The 21,046-nt window shown below is 50.9% G+C and overlaps 1 long non-coding RNA gene across 1 annotated transcript; it reads left to right on the top strand.

Moving 5' to 3' along the window:
* The first annotated feature begins 728 nt into the window (after positions 1–728).
* LOC132680845 (uncharacterized) lies at positions 729–18,710 on the top strand. Its single transcript, XR_009610734.3, has 3 exons — positions 729–947; positions 1,189–1,260; positions 18,469–18,710. It is a non-coding gene; the product is annotated as an uncharacterized LOC132680845 (long non-coding RNA).
* The last annotated feature ends 2,336 nt before the right edge of the window (positions 18,711–21,046 follow it).

Raw genomic sequence — 21,046 nt, forward strand, 5'->3', positions numbered from 1 at the left:
CTCGCCTCTCGGCTCGTTCCCCGCCCTCCACCCACCGACCCCGGCCCCACCTGGAGGCCAGCTCAAAGGGAGGCCGTATGAAAGGACTTGTTCTCCACCTTCTCAGAAGTTCCCGCCATGGCCTCTGCCAGCCCTGGGAGGAATTAGCCCAACGGGACCCAGGCCTGCCTCCAGCCCATCCATCCGGGGCTCTGCCCACTTTGATGTCCAGAGGCTTCCGTCCTCACTGGTCAGCTGGTTTCTCTCTCTCTCCCTTTCTCACACACACACACACACACACACACACACACACACACACCAGGTGGGACTTTCAGAGAAAGAGGTGAAGTCCCAGAGCATCAGACTTGGGGGGGGGGGGGAGGGGGCACTGAAATCCAGATAAATGGTGGGGCTCCTAAAAGTGAGAGTGACAGGTTGCCCACCAGCACCCCCTCTTCTGGGTTCAGGGAAGGAAAAAGAGTGCAGGGGTTAAATGGCACACCCCTGGAGCCAGGTGGCTGTGTTCCAGCCCAGCTCTGCCATTTGCTAGCTGTGTGACTTAGCTACCTGAGTCGACCTCTCAGTGCCCCAGTTTTCTTATTTGTAAAACGGGGCTAATTATAGTAGCTACCTCATAAGGTTGTTGTAAGGATTACAACAGACAAGGCATGTGAAGCTCTTAGCACGGTGCCTGGTGCATAATAAGCTCTTTCGTGAAATGATAGCTGTTGTTATTATTGTTACTATATTTAGATTCTATTGTCATTATACTTAGAGTCTATTCCTACAAGTGCATAGAGCTTCAGGGACGAAAATCTGCATTCCCTTGATCAAGTCCTTTTTTTTCTTCCAAAATGTTCAATGGCGACCGACTGCCTGTAGTAAATGGCTCAAACTTCTTGGCTTGGCTCGCAGGGACAGAACCTTGACTCCCTCCTTCTTGATAATAGTCACTGGACACTCGGAAGGTAAATGGGTCCCCTCGCTACCCTCACTGTTGTCATTGTCCTCGTCTGCTATATTTGGAGAACCTGGCTTTTAGCACAAATATAAGGAAACTCTGCCTGGGGGGGGAAAGACACTAAAACAATACCCAATTGAAACTTGGAAGTCATAATAGTGCTATAACAGCTTGCATTTATTGAACATCCACTGTGTGTCAGTTACCATACATGACTGTGTTTATTATCTCACTTAATTCTCATGCAGGCCTATGATGCAGGTAAAATTATTACCCTCACCTACATCTTACAGATGGGGAAACTGAGAAGGAAAGAAAGGGTAAGTAATTTGCCCAAGGTCACACAGCTAGAAAGTGTCAGAGCCAAGATTTGAACATACGTCTGGGGTCTAATGTCTGTTGCATTAAATACCCCACCATTCGCTCTCCTATTAGAGACACCTAACCTGTCACTGGCGTCTTCACTTACGGTTTCCCCTGTGCTCTTAGTGGTTAGATGCCAACTCTCTCAGTGTGTTGGGATGCCCTGGTAGTCCCCAGGGGCCCTGGGAGGCCATGCTCGGGGAGGTACCCTCACACCCTGGCGTCCCGGATAGAACTCTACCCCTTGGCCACTTCTGGTTCTCAGGCCTGTTCCCTGCCCTTCGCATTCCCTCCCTGATGTCCCAGTGCCTGCTCTAGTAGCTTCGGGATGTCCCAAAGCCCTCTGAGGCAGAGGCTTCCCCTGGCTGGCTATTTTCTCTGAACCAGATGTCACCTGTCAGCTCTCCTCCCTATGAAACAAGAGCCAGTCTCCCAGGGCAGCAATCTTGCTGGGCTTTTCTTCTAAGGGACAGCTCAGCCCAGCCCCCGCTGCCTCCTGGCCCTGGCTAGACAGCTCAAAGCCAGGGATGCTCACTAATGACAGGGATGAGGCTTGCCTCTGTTCCTATGGCAACTGCTGCGCTCCACTTACTCAATAACTTTTTGAAGCTCCTGCTGGTGTGAAAGTTATTTTGCATAGACATGCTTAACTCTTATCCAGGAACTCTGCACTGGGCCTTTAGATCCTTCCAGATCGCTTATAAAGTTGATTTTCTCTCTCCTCCCTTTGTTGAAGTCCCTTTATCTTTCAAGCTCAGTTCAAATCCTACCTCTTCTAAGAGACCTTTCCAGGTCCCCTCCCCTCACCCCTCCCCAGGCGGAGTCAATCTCTTGCTCCCCACACTCCCCTGGGGCATGTTTATGGCTCTATTAGATCACAGTCTGCCTGTTTCACAGTTATTTATGTGTCTCCCTCTGAGCCCCTGGTGAGTGATCAGCCCATAGTAGGTGCTAAACAAACATTTGTTTGAATTTATTTGAATTTCCCTTTCAGGGTTTTAAAAAAATTACTATTATTAACAGTACAGACCATTACTAATAATCCCTATGCTTGTAAAATTATTTACAGTTTATATATAGCTTCATGCTTGAGGGCACTGCTTTAAACCCCAGCTCCACCCTTGCTAGCTATGTGACAGTGTACAAGCCTTATAACTGCTCTCAGCTTGCTTCTCATCGGTAAAACGGATTGTTGTAAATATTAAAATAAATGTGTCAAGTGTTGACTTAGCACAGGCCAGATGCCTGCGATGGCTCAATAAATGTTAGTCATTATTATAACTCACAGCCTTGGTGGGACCTCACAAAAGCTCTAGAATGAGGAGAAGCACTGGGTTTCTGTCAGGGTCGTCTTTGTCCCCAAGGACAGGTGAAGAGGGCGAGGCTCAGAGCGGAGAAGTTTTGCCTACACTTCAGGCTTTAGTCGAGTGCTATGGTGGGCACCTGCGGTCGGCCGTGGAGCCACCTCCCCTTTCCTGGTGATGAACCTGCATTTTCGTTTGCAGAACTACTCCTTCCTACTGGTGGGTCAACTCCAGGGCAGGCTTGGGTAATCAGAACATCAGATGTCCCTGGCCACAGGGATTAGTTTGGGAATGGACAAGGGACCCAAGTCTATCCAATGAGACTCACTTCTGAGATTTTTGTTTGAATTTCTGAGAACAAGATTGTCTCTTTTCTGCTGGACTGTAGGCCTAACTCCAGACCAACTCTAAGGGCTAAGAGAGAGGAAAGCCAAGTGCAGAGGTGGAGACAGATTCATCATATTGTCAGTTGAGCAGAAGAATCCTAACGTTATAATTACTCCGGGGACTTTGGCGATATGAATGGATACAGTTGTTCCGTCTCATGCCAGGTGCATTGGTGTCTACCACCTGCAACTGAACAAGTACCAGCTCTTGTAATGTAAATCTACGGTCTCCTCCACGCAGAGGTCAAGGATCTCTCTATACCATTCATTCACACGACAAACACCTACTAGGGTGCCATCCACTTCCGTGGGGCTGAGACTACAGGGATGGACAAGACAAATCACCCGGCCCTCTTGGAGTTGATGGTCCATTGTCATCCCATTTGATATATGAAGAGACTGAGGCTCAGAGAGGAGGACACCCCCAAGGTGTGTGTCCTTCAAGTGATTCAGGGTGCCATGGTCCAGAATGAGGCTGGGCAAAAGCTGAGGCAGGCGGCTGGGACTGGTCAGTCACTGGCAGGAAGGACTTATGCTTCTGGCAGTCATATGCTTCTGCTCATCACAAGTCAAAGATGGAAGAATGTTCTGAACCAAAGCAAGAGGTTGGACACAGGGGCTGAGGCTTTAGATCCCGAGGTCTAGGACTCCTGACAGGGGACATTTTCCTGGGGAAAGGGTGGCTCTGAGGTCTGATTTGGGGGATTTTACTCCTGGCTTAATGGATAACCTCTCTTTGGGGGCTGTGTCCAGCATCAAGATTCTTCTAGGAGGAGGCTTCTTTTCCCAGGATCTTTCATTACACTTCTCAAAGGGAAAGGCCAACTTTCCAGCCCAAGCTGGGGCTAGTTTTTCTTCTCCATCTGATGACTCACCCCTGGGAGAGCCCAGTCTCTCCAGGGCTGGGCCCCCGGGGAGGTTGTGATGTCTAGAAGTTGGATTTGCTCTCAGCTTGCTTTGTTTGTCTCCGCTTCATCCGGATCTAGCACAGGCTCTGGCATATAATAGATGAACACGTCCTTCTTGAATGGATGTTTGTGGAGTTTTGTTTGTTTGTTTTCTGACTCGTGGAGGCTTTTACGATGGAGAGAGCCACTCATCCAGAGGCAAATCAACCGTGAAACCAGTCCAGTTTAAGCTTCAGGACCCTTTCCTGGCACAGGCCCCCCTCTAAGCCAGGGGAAAGGCCCTAGCAATGTGTTCACATGGTCATGTGTTTCTGTAAAAATTGCACAAGTCATTCTAACTGTAATCAGTTGAGATCATTCACTTTTTCCCCCTCTGACCTCCTTACTGCCAGATTTTTCTTGTTGTCAGATGGCTTTAGAAGGGTCCGTGGCATTTTGGGGTTCTGGTTAAGGGGACGTTGAGTTGGCGATACATTTAGTTTGCATCTGGTGGCTGTCTAGGCTTTATGTATGGTTAAGTCAGCTGTCTCTGGATAGACATGTCTCGAAGGACCCGCCCGCTGTCTCCTGAGCCCACTCACCTGGCATAAAGACACAGAGGTGAAGGTTCAGAGCTGCATAGCCACATGAACACGTCTTCCAGTACCTGGCAACAGAACTGTGCGTGCTGGAAAGGAGGGATACTTTGAAATGTAGGAAGCTGGAAGCTAGACTGTAGATAGTTCTTCAAAATCCTCAAATGGTCAGGCCTCTACAATTGTAAGCAGAAGACTTGCTGTTCAGAGATAGTTATGCAAAATGGCAGTTACTTCCTGTCAGGAATATTCTCTGTAATACAGTGGATATAATCGTACCCTAAATCTTTCTTGATGGAGGGATGGAGGGATATCTTGTTGTTTATGGTTGAACTGTGTCCCTCTGAGAGAGTATGTTGTTATCCCACTCCCGGTATCTCAGAATGTGACCTTAGTTGGAAATAGGGTCTTTACAGAGGTAATCAAACGAAAATGAGGCCCTTAGAGTGGGGCCTAATCCAATATAACTGGTGTCCTTATAAATGGGGGGAAGTTTGGACACATAGACAGACACACAGAGAAATCCCACATAGAGATAAAGGCAGAAATCAGGGTGATGCTTCTATAAGCCAAAGAATCCCCAAGATTTCCAGCAAACCTTCAGAAGCTATACGAGGGGCCTGGACCGGATTCTCTCTCATAGCCCCCGAAAGGAACCAACACCTTGATTTCAGACTTGTAGCCTCTGGAACTGGGAGACAATACATTTCCATTGTTTAACTCACCCAGCACGGACCTTGGCTATGGTGGTCTGGTAAACTTATGTGCGTGGGAGATAGAATTTGTCAGAAGACCTGCGTCTGTGGGCCATGAACCTGGAGCAATTCATCGATGTGTGAAGTCCCATGTTTCATGCACTCCAACTATCACGAATTAAAAAGAAGAATTTAATTAACTGTGCAAGAAGGAAGAGTCAATTTTCTTTCCAGGAGCATGTCTGAGATGGCACGGGTGCCCTGCCCCATCCTCCAAGGACTACACAGCTCCCGCCATCTGGCACTTTCTCTCAGTGTCCCCAATTAGGACTTCCCTACCTCCGCCCCCTGAGCCCTCATCTCGTTACCTGTGTGTGCTCCCCGGATCATATTTAGAAAACAACCAACTGGGCTCTGCTCCTGTGGGCCCAGATCCCAGATTTGAGATTCTAGAGAGAATTAAAGGGTAGAGTGGCCCGAGCCCTATCTCTACAACCACCCTTCCTCATCACTTTCCATTTCTTCCCCCTGCCCAGAAAACCAAATCGGAGTTGTTTCCTCTCAGACCCTGAAAGAACATTGCCTTCATGGTTGGCCCCAGATGAGCTGTCTCAGTTACTCTGGAAAGGCCATCTAAACATTGGCGATTCTGCTGAGTTTTTCTTTCCACCTTTCCCCCCCTCCTTCCCCTGGCCTGGCCTCCAGCCTCTCTTCCATATTCCCTGCCCCACAGTGTCCTCAGGGGAACCCGGCCCTCTATTCCCACTACCACCCACCTCCCACCCACCCTTACCACCAGCCTCTTCTCTCTTATCAGATGACAAGCCACAGCTGTTTTCCTCAGGCATCTGTCTGAGGCTCTTGGCTGAGGACAGGAGCAGAAGCAGAGGGAACCAGAGGGCGGTTCGGCTGCGGGTTCCAGGCAGGGATTTGGCGTCTCACAATGTGGAGGGTTCCATCTAGAGTACCCTCAAACCCAAATGGACATTGCTGGTGGGACTGTAAAATGCCAGTGAGACCCGGCAATTAATCCCACACCTAACTATGTACCCCGAGGAAGTGAAAACAAGGACTTAAACACATACCTGTACACAAATATTCATACAGCACGATTCGCAATAGCCAAAAAGTGGAAACTGCCCAAATGTGTTTCGGTGGATGAATGGATAAACAAATTGTGGTAAATACACACAGTGGAATATTACTCGACCATTAAAAAGGAATGGAGTACTGATACATGCTACAGTGTGGATGAGCTCAGTGAAAGAAGCCAGACACAAAAGTTCACATATTGTATGATTCCATCCACTTGAAATACCTGGGTTAGGCAAGTTCATAGAACGCGGATTGGTGGTTGCCAAAAGAGTTGGAAAGAGGAAATGGCAGAGCAGCTGCTTAATTGGTAGGAGGCTTCCTTTGGAGGTGATGAAAAGGTTCTCGAACTAAACAGAGGTGGTGGTTGTACAACGCTGCCTTGAATTGAATTGCTCACTCGCTTTTAGAAAGTTAATTTTAGGCTATATTCAATTCGCTGCAACTTAAAAGCCCCAGAGAAGTGCTCTAGTTGGTCTACCTTGGGTCAGGTGACCACCCTGGCCGATCATTGAGGATTGGGGGTGACATCTACAAAGATGGCAGGCCTCCTTGGAGTCACATGGTTGCAGTTGGGGGAAGGTACATTTCCAGGTGCTCTTCTGAGAAAATGAAACTCTAATAAATAAGAGAATCACCAAACGTCAGGGCTAAAAGGGTTATCTAGAACTGCACCATCCCTTTGGTGCCTACTAGTTAAGAATGGCTGTTTAGATTTAAATTGATTCCATCTCTTTTTTTTTTTTTTAACGTTTATTTATTTTTGAGACAGAGAGAGCCAGAGCATGAACAGGGTAGGAGCAGAGAGAGAGGGAGACACAGAATCTGAAACAGGCTCCAGGCTCTGAGCTGTCAGCACAGAGCCCGACGCGGGGCTCGAATCACGGACCGTGAGATCATGACCTGAGCCAAAGTAGGACGCTCAACCGACCAAGCCACCCAGGCGCCCCAATTGATTCCATTTCTAAATGGCTCTAGCACCTTCCAAGAGCTAGCGGCTACCATATTGGACAACAAAGAGGTAGAACTCGTCCATCATTGCAGAAAGCTCCATTGGAGAGCACTAATGTAGAGATTGTAGAGTCCAACCCTTCATTTTGCAGGTGAGGGAAATGAGGCCCGGAGAGAGGAGGGGACTTAGATACATAGACACAGCCAGCGATTTAGGGCCATCTCCAGAACCAACACTCAGGCTTCTTGACTCCTTTTCTGACGATCTGCTGCCTCTATGTTGGCACACAGTGTAGGGTGCTGTCTCTCCTCCGGGGGGCTCTCCGTTTCATGGGAGAAGAGATGCGCCCACAAGACGGGGCAACCCCTCCGATTCCGATCAAGGACGGCATTGAGAGTCTGCGGTGGGCCAGGCATCGGGTCACACCGGGAAAAGCAGTGTGTGCCACAGAGGAGACGATTGGCAAAAGGCCACAGGGGAGGTGGAGAAGGAGTTTTAAATTAGAAAGAAGCTCTAATGTCTTTCTGTTTATAAAAGCAACATGCTCGGCGCATGCAATTTAGAAAGCCTTGAAAAATATTAAGGAAAAATAAATATCACCATCATCTTCATGACTCAGAGATTGTCATGGTTAACGTTTTTATATATATCCTTCTAGGCCTTTTTTTTTCCTATGCATTTCCAATTATAGACACGTATATATGGATCAAAATGCATTTTATGCACTTTATTCTGCCTCCTGCTTTTTTCGCTTAATATATTTTGTACATTTTTAATGCAATCACATGTAGATTCATGACATTGTTTTAACATCTGTGAGAGATGAGTTTTGAATGGAAGGTTCTGCAAGCCTCCTCGGTGAAGCCGCGATGGACCAGGTCCTTGAAGGACCAGGAGGCAGACGGTGGCCAGGACATCCTCAGCGGGGGGAGCAGTGCGGATAAAAGTCGAGTTGGTGACGGCCCACTCTGCCCACTAGAAGCTGGCTGTCAACAGATGAGGGGGTTGAGGCCCAGCGTGGGGGAGGTAATTCTACCAAGTCCACATGTGAGGTGGTGTTAAGGGTGAGACTTGAGCCCAGGACCCCAGCCCTTCCCCAGGGCATCGGCCTCCACAAATTTCAGCCTAGAGTCCGCCCGTGGGCACTTGAGGTTCTCGTTCACTTTCATTGTCTTAACTGCAGATGACATCCCATCATGGACCATGCGGGGCCTCTGCTCCATGCACCCACAGGGAAATCGAGGCCCACCAAGGAAGAGCTATCTGGGTCACTGAGCTAGAGGATAACATTCGCTCTCGTGGACAGCCCTCACGCGTGTCAGGCCACGAGCTGGGGGACTGGCCGCCACTCCACCTGGGGACTCTCTCCTCCCTTCCCGAGGGAGGGCTGTGCCTGCACCGCCCTGAGTCACAGCCGGCCTGCCTGCCTGCTGTGAGTCAGCAGCATTCCTGGGGGCTGAGAGCGTTGCAGCGGAAACACAGGCCCTGCCTTGTACCCCGGTGAGCCTGGCACATTCTCCAGTGAGGGAGACTAGACGTGAGAGAGAGTCAGCCAGATGAGTGGCCTCAGGTCATGGCCTGACAGCCTGGGAGCTGACCTGTAGGGGCCTCAGGGGTTCGGATGACTCAGAGAAACCCCAGCTGCCTCCTACTGCCTGGGAGCTGGGCGTTGACCCTACGTGCTCTCTCTGAAGGAACCTGGGGCGGACGGCACCAGCAGCTGCCCCGGCTGGGAGAGGCTACGGGGAGGCAGGGAGAAGGTTCTCTCTCCAGCTGGATTTGGGCAAGTCATTTCCCACCTCTGCGTGCAGGGGAGGATGTTAAGAGCACAGGCTTTGCCATGAGGCAAACTTGGGTTGAGATTGGGGCCCCACACCCTGCAGCACACGTGTCCGTGGCCCATTACTTAAGCCCACAGGGCCGCAGTAGGACCCAGTGAGATAATGTAGGCAATGCACATAGCACAGTGCAGGACACAGAGACAACGCTTACGAATTGGTAGCTATTGGGAGGCAAACCATAAGAGACTCTTAAGCACAGAGAACAAACTGAAGGTTGCTGGAGGGGTGCTGGGTGGGGAAATTAGCTAAATGGGTGATGGGCATTAAGGAGGGCACTTGTTGGGAGGAGCACTGGGTGTTATATGTAAGTGATGCATCACTAACTTCTACTCCTGAAATCATTATTACACTATATGTTAGCTAACTTGTATTTAAAAAAAAAAAAGAAAAGAATTGGTAGCCATTATTAAGATAGTAAATATCATCCAGGGTCTTTTCTGGCACTCCCCTTTTATGCATTCACCCATTCACTCATTCATTCATTTAACCGGTATTTACTGAGTGCCTCCCAGGCAGGGACAGAGCTTGGAACGGGGCCTTCCGGGAACTGGAGGTCACTCAATAGCTCATGTTCATGGGTAAGGCCTTGGCTGAGCCAGGAAAATACAGGTTGACAGTCACAGTCTCTGCATCATGGAACGTACATTCTAGTGGAGACAAGCGAGACCATAAAAAGCTAAATGGCCAATAAGAAAGAAAATTACAGATACATGGTCGAGGGTGACGGGATGGGCCACTTGGATGGAGGGGCCAGGCAGCCTCTCTAAGGGGGTGATGTTTACGCTGAGACGTGAGGGAGGAGCTGAGAAGAAGCCAGCCTTGTGAGGAGGCAGGAGGAGGGCCTCTGTGCCAGGGTGAGGACCAGGGCAAGGAACAGTGCCAGGAGAAGGTCTGCTAGGGAAGGCAGAGCGAGGAGCTGCACGGGCTGTGCAGAGAAGGGGAGCGGCTTGAGGTAAGGACAGGAAGCATCAGGGTCTCTCAAGTCAGGTGCAAACAGGTTGCCTTTCTAAATGCGGTTCCATGCCTCCATAGGCTGGAGTTCCAGGCCACGACCCCGCAATGCCTGACTCAGATCTGAGCTGGCGAGAGCTTGGCCACTTTCCCAAGGGGCATCCTGTGTCCTGTTCGGGCTGCTGTGACTCTCAGCCTTCCCAGCAGCAGGGCCCTTGGAGGTGAGCCCCCCCTCAAGCAGGGAGACCAGAGCAAAGCCACTGGGAGGCTATTTCTGGTGGAGGGTCGGCCCTCCAGCTGCATTCCAGGAGGAATGCTGCCGGAATAGTTGTTCCTGGGGAGTGCAGAGTTCACCCCTACCCCAGATACAAGGAGCCTTTTCTCACCCAGGCCCCTGGGGGTGAGGCCTTCTGGGGCTGGAGGTCACCCGACTTCCGCTGTTTACAGGGAAGACCTTTGCTGAGCAGAGAAAACACAGCTGTCAGCCAGAAGCCCAGCATAATACCTGAAGGGAAGGACCTGGACAGGGGAGGGGAGGGAACCACCAGGCTCGCTTCGTCCTCTCCCTGCCTCCCTAAGTTCAGTCACCCTGGCATTCAAGGACCTGCATCTTCCTTGACCATGCTAAACAGGAATGACAGCTTCCCATACCAGAGATCATCCCCTGAACCCACTTCAGAGACAGGGACACTGAGGCCAGTGAGGGGAGAAGGCCACCCAGCTAGATAATAATAACTGCTGACATTGAGAACTTGTTATGGGTCAGGCAGTATGGTAAGAGCTTGACCAACATTTCACGACAATCCCGCGATGTGGTCACCCATGTTAGTGCCATTTTCCAGATAGGGAAACTGTGAGGCTTAGAGAGGTTCCCTTACATGCCCGAGGTCAAGGAACTACTAAGTGGAAGAATCCAGATTTGAACCAAAGCCTTCTGACTCAAAAGTTCACTCTAGTATTTTTTGTTGTGTTTTTTAAAAAAAAATTTTAAACGTTTATTTATTTTTGAGAGAGAGAGAGAGAGAGAGAGACAAAGCGTAAGCGGGGGAGGGACAGAGAAAGGGAGATACAGAATCTGAAGCAGTCTCCAGGCTCCAAGCTGTCAGCACAGAGCCCGACGCGGGGCTCGAACCCACGAACTGCGAGATCATGACCTGAGCCGAAGTCAGACACCCAACCGACTGAGCCACCCAGGCGCCCGCCCCTGTTGTGTTTTATTTAAATTAATTTTTTTCTCAAAGGAAACTTCTTATTACTGCTACTAATGGAAAATGCATGCTGGACAAAGGCAAAAATGCATGCCACAAAAGCCAAATAATATTAGTACATTCTAACTGAAGTCTGAAAATGCTGTTGTTGTTCACAGACCGGAACCCGAGAGGTGTTGACAGTTGACGAGAGAGATCAACACAGGTTGGAAAGGGGTTGGTGATACGCTGGTACTGAAGGGGGCTTTCTCCTTGAAAGAATCTCAAAGCTGAAAGGAGATGGTGTGATGGTGTGCGTACCTTGTCCTTTAGTGCACCTTAGCTCTGTGGTTCTCATTAGTGCTGTCCACCGAGCATTCCTGGGTTTCTGCCTCCCGGCCTGGGGAAGGATGACACCACCAGGTCCCTTTGTGGCGGTAGGACCACATGACCAGTGCCGGTTCTGAATTGCACCATGTTATGAGCTGGAGCATGTCACCGCCGGGGGGGAGGCCCTCCAACACCCTCTTTTCCAGAGTGAGGGTCCCTGAGTGAGAAGGAGACATAGTGAATATATCACAGGAGCGAGAACTAAGCCTGGATGTTACAAGCCATTAAGACTTTCAGGTGTTGATTTACCGCAGCGTAATCTAAGTATTCTGACTAATATGGCATACCATCCAGAATCATGCTGAAGACGCAGCCCCTTCCCAGAGCCCACAGCCTGATCTACTGTGCCGTGCGGACACTGGCCAAGTCCAAGCCTTCATGTTCCTGTAGAAGCCATGGCTCCTTCCCTGAGTTCACTGCCTTGGAAAACTATTTCCCCAAAGTGCCCTTGACTCTTCCGCTCCAGGGGCTTAGCTTATGCATCTCTCTCTGGCAGGGATGATAAACGCCCCCATGTTTGCCAAAACCAGCATCATGGTAGAGATACACCGCCTGCGTTTGGATCTGGGCTCTGCTTATTACTAGCTGTGTGGTCCTAGATTCGTCACTTCGCCTCTCTAGAATGGACTGATAGGAGTATTAAAGTACTCAAGTGGAGACAGCAATAGTATGGTACTACTCTCAGAGCCATTGGGAGGATTCAGTGTGTGACTGTCTGTACAGCAATAGAACAGGGCCTGGCACATGGTTAGATATTTACAAGCATTAAACTATCAGCATGATCCTTGCTTACTGAAATCCTGCCTTGGCCTTGCTTCTGGCCTGTGCATTGAAGATCAGGGACCCTTCCCCTTATTTTGAGGGTCACTTTGCATACTAGGTAGAAAGATGAGACATCAAGTATATTAGTTTGCCAGGGCTCCCGTAACAAAGTCCCCCAAACTGGCTGGGTTAAAACAATAGAAATGTATTCTCTCACAGTTCTGGAGGCTAGATGTCTAAAAATCAGGTGTCAGCAGGGTCATGCTCCCTCTGAGACGCCGGGCAGAATCCTGCCTTGTCTCTTTCTAGCTGCTGGTGGTGGCCGTCGATCCTTGCCTTGACATTCCTTGGCTTGCCCCCAATTTCTGCCTCTGTCGCGTCGTGGGGTCTTCTCCTTGAGTGTACATATCTTTGCATGGCATTCTTCCCTTCTAATAAGGATAAAGTCGTATTGGATTAGCGCCCCATTCCCATCCAGGAAGACTTCAGCTGCAAGACTCTATTTCCAAATAAGGTCACATTCACAGGTGCTCCTGTCAGGACGGCAACAAAGTATCTTTCCCGGGGAACACAGTTCTACCCGCAACGCCAGGAGGCAGACCGCATGGCCCTTGGGCCTCTGGTTTTCCCTTGAGGGTGGAAGAAACTAAGAGGCACAAGGTTGAGCAGGAACTCTGGTCCTGGTACTGGGACACCTGGGCTCTGCCATCAGCACCCAAGGCGACCTCAGGCACTCCCCTTTTCTAGGCCATGTTATCCTTCATGGTAAGATGGAGAAAAGGACGCCCCACCCCCAACCAGGTTCTTATGAGACCCAAACGAGGCAGGGGGTGGGAAGGGCCTCTGCAGCCTGGAACCCCAGGCACAGATGCGGAGACTGGCCCTCAGCCTTTGACCTCTCTCTCATCGTCTCACATGAGCTGTTCAGCATTCCTGAAATGGTAGTTTTTCCAACAACGTTGCCAATTAAGCAGGCTGGGCCCTCACCCCCTCCCCCTCCAGTCCCAGAGTTCTCTCATGAACTCTTCCTTTCTCCTGGTTTCCTTAGCTCGGTTACTTGGCTCTGAAACTTTTCCTGCCTTCTCTCTCACGTGGGGAGAAGGTTGCTACCACATGTGGTTGTCGCAAGGATTAAATTTGGAGGCAATGCAGTTAAGTCAGCACAGTGCCTGACACACGGCAAACTTGAATGAACATCCATTAATATTGATTTGCTCATCACCACAAGGAAACAGCCTCCGCAACATAGAGACGCAAAATGCATTGCGGCCATCGCGTCTCCCTTTAGCTGGTGGGCCTCTGTTGATGCCTTTCTCCTGCAGGCTCGGATTCATTGGGCCCCTCTTGAGTGCCGTGCCAGGCTTCAGAAAGGACGGGCCCGGTTTGTTGGGACACCGCACTGGTTCTGTTCACTGTGTGGCCTGGGAATGGCCCCTCTCTCTCAGGCCCTCAGTCTCCTCATGTGCATAATGAGAGTATTAACCTGGGCAATCTCTGGGAGGCCCCAAGGAGCTCTCTGTGTGTCGCATGACTCTAGCCTGCTGGGGTCCCGTAGGGACTTCTGGCCCCCGACCTGGAGGGGCTGAGGGAAGGCGCAGTGGCGGGAACTCAGATAAAGGCCGGGACTCCTGGTCCTGCCCCCTGTGTGGGCAAATCCTTTCCCTCTCTGAAGCTCTTTCCTCCATCCCAAAAGAGGCTGGGCAGGATGAAAGCCCTTGCAGTCTGCTTTTCCACAGTTCAACAGCCAGCCCCGCTTTGGAACATGTCGGGGTCGTCTTCACCTGGCCTTAATGCCCACCCAAGAATATGAGCCCTACGCCAACAGGAACCTTCTCTGTCTTGTTCAACACAGCACTCCAGGGCCTAACATAGGACTGGGTGCATAGCAGGTGCTCGATGTACTGTGGAAGGAAGAGAGGGAAAGAGAGAAGGAAAGGAAGGTGGGAGGGAAGGATGAAACAAAGGAAGGAAAAAAGGAAACATTACCTACATCTCTGAATTTAGCCAAGATCACCTAAAATGCCTTTTCTTTTCTCACCATTGCTGTTGCTAAGTGATGTTTTTTTGTATTTATCTACTCAACCAATATTTATTGCCAGCTGGCTCTGCCCCAGGCATGGAGCTGAGCCCAGGGGATATGGAGGCCATCTCCTCTGGGTCTTACATTCTCCAAGGAACAGACAGTTAATGTTTTACCCAAACAAGAAACTAGGCTTACGGTCAGTGCAGTGAAGGAGAACAGGGGCACTAAGTGACACTGGAAAGGGTCACAGGCTGAGGGTCAGGGAGGAGTTAGGGAAGGCTTCTCTGAGGAAGAGACACGGGGCCCAAGTGGTCAGTCAGGGGAGGGGGAGGGAGGCTGGCTCCCTGGTGTGGACCGTGGCAGCCCCCGGGGCCTGGCCTGCTTTCCTAGGAACCCTTGCTCCCTAGCTGCCCAGTAAGACACCCTCTTGCAACCAAGCCGGGACCTCTCTCCTGTCTCTACAGCCTGGGATAACAGATCCTTGCTCTCAGAGCTGTCCCTGCCTTGCCGTGGGCTCCACTGCCTGACCTCTCCACAGGGCAGTCCCTCCCCGCCTCTCTTTGACACATGCTGGGGACAGGCCCTGAACACATTCCCCAACCTCTGCCCTGCTGCAGCTTACAGACCACCTCCCTCCCCTCCTGCCTTACCCCTGTGGCTCCCCTTTGACTCCCCTTCCCCTGTGGCTGGGGCACAACCCCTGAGGGTTTCCCCCCTGAGTCAGGGCCTGGCTGACCCCCAGGTGGTGTTGGAGGATGTCCCAGGAGGCCACCCTCTAGGCAGGCTCCATTTAACAACAACGACAATGACAACAACAGTCATAGTAGCAGCAATAACAACAAACACAACAATAAGAGTAACAACAACAATAAAGTGCATCCCTCCGGCACTTGTCTTAGTAGGTGGTTGAGCAGGGCCTTTGAGACAGGGCAGTGACACAAAGCCCTCTGTGTCTTTCAGAAGAGCAGGGCCTGTCCGCTCCCCACCCCCAGGTCAGGGCAGGGCTTGCTGGGGCCAGCGGGGCAGAGGGGGTTGCGGGGGGCAGCTAAGGGCCTGCTCCTTTTCCAGGGAATCCACTGTGCTCCCCTCCTGAGGGAGTCGGGGGTAGGGTTAGGAAGTGATCAGAATCATGGATCTTTTCAAATATGGGCAAAACCTTGGAGACGAGAGTTAGATAGCTATCTTGCCCTCTAGACATTTCCATAAACAATAGTGATTTCAACAGCTATCATTTGTCTAGTGCTTACCATCCAGCGTCAGGCACTGCTCTAAACAATGACACGTGCATTGATAGCTTGATCCTCACAAAAACTGTTATCCCCATTTTACAGATGAGGAAACTGAAGCGGGGAGAGTTACATCCCCACAGCTACTAAGGGGATGTCCTGCCATGGAAGCCAGGAGGCTCCGAAGTCAAGCTCTTAAGCTCAGCTGATGAAACATTTCACAGTCGCTAACACGGCCCTGCACACAGAATCACCCAGGCTCACCCCCGACCCCAACTTGGAACACACAAGGGCCAAGGGGCCTGTCATCACAGCTCACATACACACCCAGCCCTTGTCCTCCAGACCAGGGGCCATTTTCACGGTGATGGGTCTGGATGCCTTTTAGAAGAAAAATACAATTTTCTTTTCCACTCAACAAGCCCGTGTTTCTCTCCCCTACCTCCAGCCCCAGTGTTTATTTCAGCAAGGAAATGGCCTTTGAAGTCCTCACTTCTTGAAAGCTGAGAGGGAAGGGAGGCACTACAAACATTTCAAAGCATGTCCACATTTTGGTTGGAACGTGGAATTTTTTTAAGGATTAATAACAGTTTTTGGAATCCACTGACCCTGCTGCTTTTTCAAGGCGAAAAAAATAACCCCTTGAATATCATAGCTGTCAGGGTCTGGCAGGGAGTGGGGGGAACCCTGCGAGGGCAGGGAGCAATGCCAAGGGTCTCCTTAAGCAGAACCAGGCAGAGTCTGATGAGGAACAGCCCAAAGTGTGGTCCAAGGGGGAGATTTCACTGTAGCAAAGTGAGAGTAAGAACAATCTAGTTGTTACCAAAGCTCCATTCACTCAGTTTAAAGAATTGTCTTTTGCTCAGGGGTTGTGGTTTGTTTGATGTCAAAAAGTACTCCCTGGGGCGCCTGGGTGGCTCAGTCAGTTAAGCATCCAACTCTTGATCTCAGCTCAGTTCATGATCTCACAGTTTGTGAGATCAAGCCCCGCATCGGGCTCCATGCTGACAGCACAGATCCTACTTGGGATTCTCTCTCTCTCGCTCTCTCTCTGTCCCTCCCCTGCTTATGCTCTCTCTCTTTTTCAAAATAAATAAACAAACTTAAAAAAAATGTGGGGGCACCTGGGTGGCTCAGTCAGTTAAGTGTCTGAGTTCAGCTCAGGTCATGATGTCACCTCTCGTGAGTTGGCGTCCCATGTTGAGCTTTGTGCTGACAGCTTGGAGTCTGGAGCCTGCTTCAGATTCTGTGTCTCCCAGTCTTTCTTTCCCTCTCCTGCTCGTGCTATGTCTCTCTTTCTCTATGTTTCTCTCTCTCTGTCAAAAATAAATAAACATTAAAAAAAAATAGACTCCCTTTAAGGAAATCATCACTATATTAAACAATAGCCTTTTAAAAGTGTCTTTAGCAAAATAGTTGCCAACCCTACTTCTGGTCTCCCAGTTTTTAATTTTTAAATCTTTTTGGAATGTGTCTGGTCTATGAAATACCAGGGCTGAGAGTACAGTTGGGGAGAAATAAATCGCTGAACCTAAGCTCTCATAATCCAAAGTAGAAACTGGGGCCTCGTAAGACTCCACCAAAGTGCTGTAAGGTTCAGGGAAGGTCTCTCCAGATGCAGATCCTGGAAAAGGCTTCTTGGAGGAAGGGGCACTAGCTTAGACCAGGAAGAGCAGGGACCATCGGCCACCCAGGGCCAAGGCAGAGCTCCAGGGAGAGGGAAGGAAACGAACAAAACCACAGAGGAAGAAGCAGAATGGCCCTAGGTGGCACCTGCTTGCCCACAGCTTCCTCAAGCTGATCTCATGCACTTCTCATGACAACCCTGCAAGGAACATACTCCAGTTATCACCATCTGACACCCTAGTAAACAAAGTCATGGGCAGGGCCACACAGCGAGTGGAGGCAGAGCTGGGTGCTCACCCAGACCACCCTGGCATGACCAGCTACAGAGTTTGCAAGCCCAGTGCACAGTGAACATGTTGGGCCCTGAGTTCAAACATTATTAAGAATTTCAATGGGGCGCCTGGGTGGCTTAGTCAGTTAAGGGTCCGATTTCGGCTCAAGTCATGATCTCGGGGTCCGTGGGTTCGAGCCCCACGTCGGGCTCTGTGCTGACAGCTAGGAGCCTGGAGCCTGTTTCAGATTCTATGTCTCCCTCTCTCTGACCCTCCCTCGTTCATTCTCTGTCTCAAAAATAAATTAAAAAAAAAAAGAATTTCAATGGGGCATCTGGGTGGCTCAGTCAGTTAAGGGTCCAATTTCGGCTCAGGTCATGATCTTGCAGTTTGTGGGTTCGAGCCTCACAGCGGGCTCTCTGCTGACAGCTCAGGGCCTGGAGCCTGCTTCAGACTCTGTCTCCCTCTCTCTCTGCCCCTCCCCCGCTCACACTTTGTCACTCTCCTTCTCAAAAATAAACATTAAAAAAAAAAAAAAGTCAAAATGGTGACAGCAGAACATTCAGCCAAGCCTAGGGCCCTCCTAAGTGCAGGGCCCAGTGTGACTGCATGGGTCACACACCCAGGACATGAGCCCTGCCACCTGTCCCAGAAGTCCAGCTCTTTATACGCTGCTGGCTGATGGAAGTGTTAAGTGAAACAGAACCAAAATCTGCAATATACCACATTGTTCCTCGACGGCTATGTTTGGGGGGTTTCGGACCACAGGTGAATTTTCGCTACGTTTCTATATAACTTACTTTTTAATACAAATACGAATTTCTTTAAAAGAGAAATGAAGACGGTGCCTTGACTCTTCATTTTGGTGGTTCTTCCTGCAGAACAGGAAGAATTACGGAGTTTCCTGGCCACTCTCTGCACTTCCCTTTCAGCACCACTCCGCTCCTCATTGCCTGTCATTCCCTCTGACTGCAGACCCCCAGCCACCCCCTGTCAGGGCCCCAGCCTGGCCCCGGCCTGTGGATGACTGTCAGGACCGGAGTGTGCTGTGATAAACCAGAGCACGTGCACCAATGGAGAGACCACCGCCTGGGAGAGAAGGTAGGTCAACTTCCTGCTCTGCCACGAATGTACTGTGTGACCTTACGCAAGCCCCTTTCCCTCTCTGGGCCTGATGTCATAGTAAAGCCCTTTCATACAGAGCGGCCTGCAGCTCAATCACTGCAATGGTCAAGGAGGCAAGGCTACCCCACCCTTTCTTGAATGCCCTCCGTCTCCAGAGAGGATAGCGGGAGTGAAGCAGGACAGCCTGGGGAAGAGGCAGTGTGGTATACTGGGCAGCACGCTGGGCCCGCCATCGGGAATTCTGAGTTGGAGATTCTTGTGGTGGGTACTATCTGGCCCTCTTGGGACCTCTGTCCTCTCTGTTCCAAACTCTCCATGGCTTCCAACTCTACCCAGAATAAACCCCAAACTCCTTACCATGGCCCTACGTGACCCATCTTGCCAGCCTCATCTGCTTGCATCTCTGCCCCTTGTTCAGAGGCCAGGCTAGCCACCCCCACTGCCCATGCTAGCCTCCTGCCTTCCCTCATTCGCCCTCAGGACCTTTGCACTGGCTGTTCCTTCTGCCTCGAACTGTCTTCCCCAGACCTTCCCGTAGCCGTCTCCTTCTTGCATTTGGAGCCCCAGCAGCAATGTCACTCCTCAGAGAGGTTTCCCCAACCCTGAGAACCGTTCAGCGAGCCCACGTCTGCGTCTTCACAGTCCTCCCAATCGTCTGAACATTTCTTGTTTGTGTGCTTTATTGTCTGTGTGTCTCCCCTTTCCCTGTCTGTGATAATCAGCAATCAAGCCAGCTGGGACCTTCTGTCTGGTTCCCTACAGTGGCCTCAATGCTTCCATTTGATGAAAGCGTGGAGGAATGACTAGCAGGGACCTCAATTTGCCTATCAATGCAGTGGGAGGGTGGGTGTTGCTCAGCTCTGGTCACAGATGCCTTTTCAAATATAACACAGTTTAGGGATCCTTTCCCTGAGAAAGCACCTACACACAACATTTTGCATCAGGTTTGGAGAGGGTGTCCCCAGCCCCTTTGAGGCCTACCCCAGAGACTCCCTGATCTTGCTGTGAGGTTTTCTGATTTGGGAACAGAAAACAATGAAGATCAAATGGCTGTTCCTTTGGTCGCAAAAGGTGCTCAGAATTCGGCACTCCCCTTTCATGCACTTTGCATTTCCTCATTTGGAGGCAAGGGTGCCCCTTGGTGCGCCCCCTCACTCCTGTTCCTAATGCAGCAGACCCCTCATAGTCTGGGCTCATTATTCTTACTCCTTGGTTGGCCACCCTGTTCCTTCTGGCCCTCTCCCCTCCTCTTCCTGCCTCTGGGATCTTAAGACAGCAAACTCAGGCCCCCTGGAGAAATGGTCTCCCTTAACACCAACATAGTCCCCGTCTACAAAACCTTTCAACTTCATAAACTCGTAACTGCAGAAATCTGTCCAAACATTCCGGGGCAGTTGTAACTATTGGTGTTGGCTTGCGGACCTGAGCCCAGCCGCCAGGGCTTTAATGAGGAAATACTTAACAGTCCCAGCCCAAGGTAACGGCCAGGGAGGGCGGGGAGCCCACTGACGGGCACCAAGGAGCCATGAGCTGGCCTCCACCGCAGAGTGGATAAGACGGGCTATGGAGCATTTTTCTCAGAAAAAGTGAAATTGACTTAATCCTTTCACCCTTTGCGGGTGTGGGCAGAAGAGGCTGAAGATGGGTCAGGACAGCTGTCAAAAGCAAGAGCTTGGCCAGGGCTGAACTTTTGAGTTCAGCATTCTCAAGCCCTGTAGCCAGACAGATGAAAAAGGCGCTTTCTCCCTCCCAGGCTCGGCGTGCTGACTTTTCCATGATTAATGCGGAGAGAATGGCTTCGACGCTTCGCAGGGCCGGCCGCGAGGACAAGTGGCCCTTTCCCTCTCCTCCTCAGGCGCCTGTCTGGAGGACGGTGGGCCAGGAAGGGTCAGCCGTGTTGGTGGGGTCAGTGGCAAGGTTGCCTGAAATTTGCACAGGAATCCACATCACTGAACTCCCAGGGCCCCTGGCTCCCTCAGGAAGCTGCTGCCACCCCAGCCGGGCAACTACAGAGAAGCAACCGCCCCCCGTGGTATTTCCCCTCCCACAAGCCACATGAAACAGGCCTTGGGGGAGACGGAGAGAGAGCACACTTCAGAAGTGGGTGTGAAAATTTGAGCTTGGTGGATGAGGTGCCCTCCACGAGAAGGGGGCAGCTCTGTGGCCTTGGAGGCTAGTCCGGAGGAGTTCCCTCAGGTCTGGTCTTTGGGAGAAAGGGCACATTGGCTATGCGGTGGGGGCAAACCGCTGCCCCGCTGCACCCCTGCCAGAGGTCCCCTCTCCCTACAGAGTACGGACAGGGCCACACTCTGCACCCATGGCTAGTGGACAATTCTAAAATTCGGGTACCTGGAGGTACCGAATAAGAATAGCGTACCTGACTACCCCACATGGCCCAGCCTGTCACCATACCTTGGGGGCTTCGATT

Source organism: Panthera onca, chromosome A1, assembly GCF_046562875.1.
Source record: "Panthera onca isolate mPanOnc1 chromosome A1, mPanOnc1 haplotype 2, whole genome shotgun sequence".
Classification (NCBI taxonomy): domain Eukaryota; kingdom Metazoa; phylum Chordata; class Mammalia; order Carnivora; family Felidae; genus Panthera; species Panthera onca.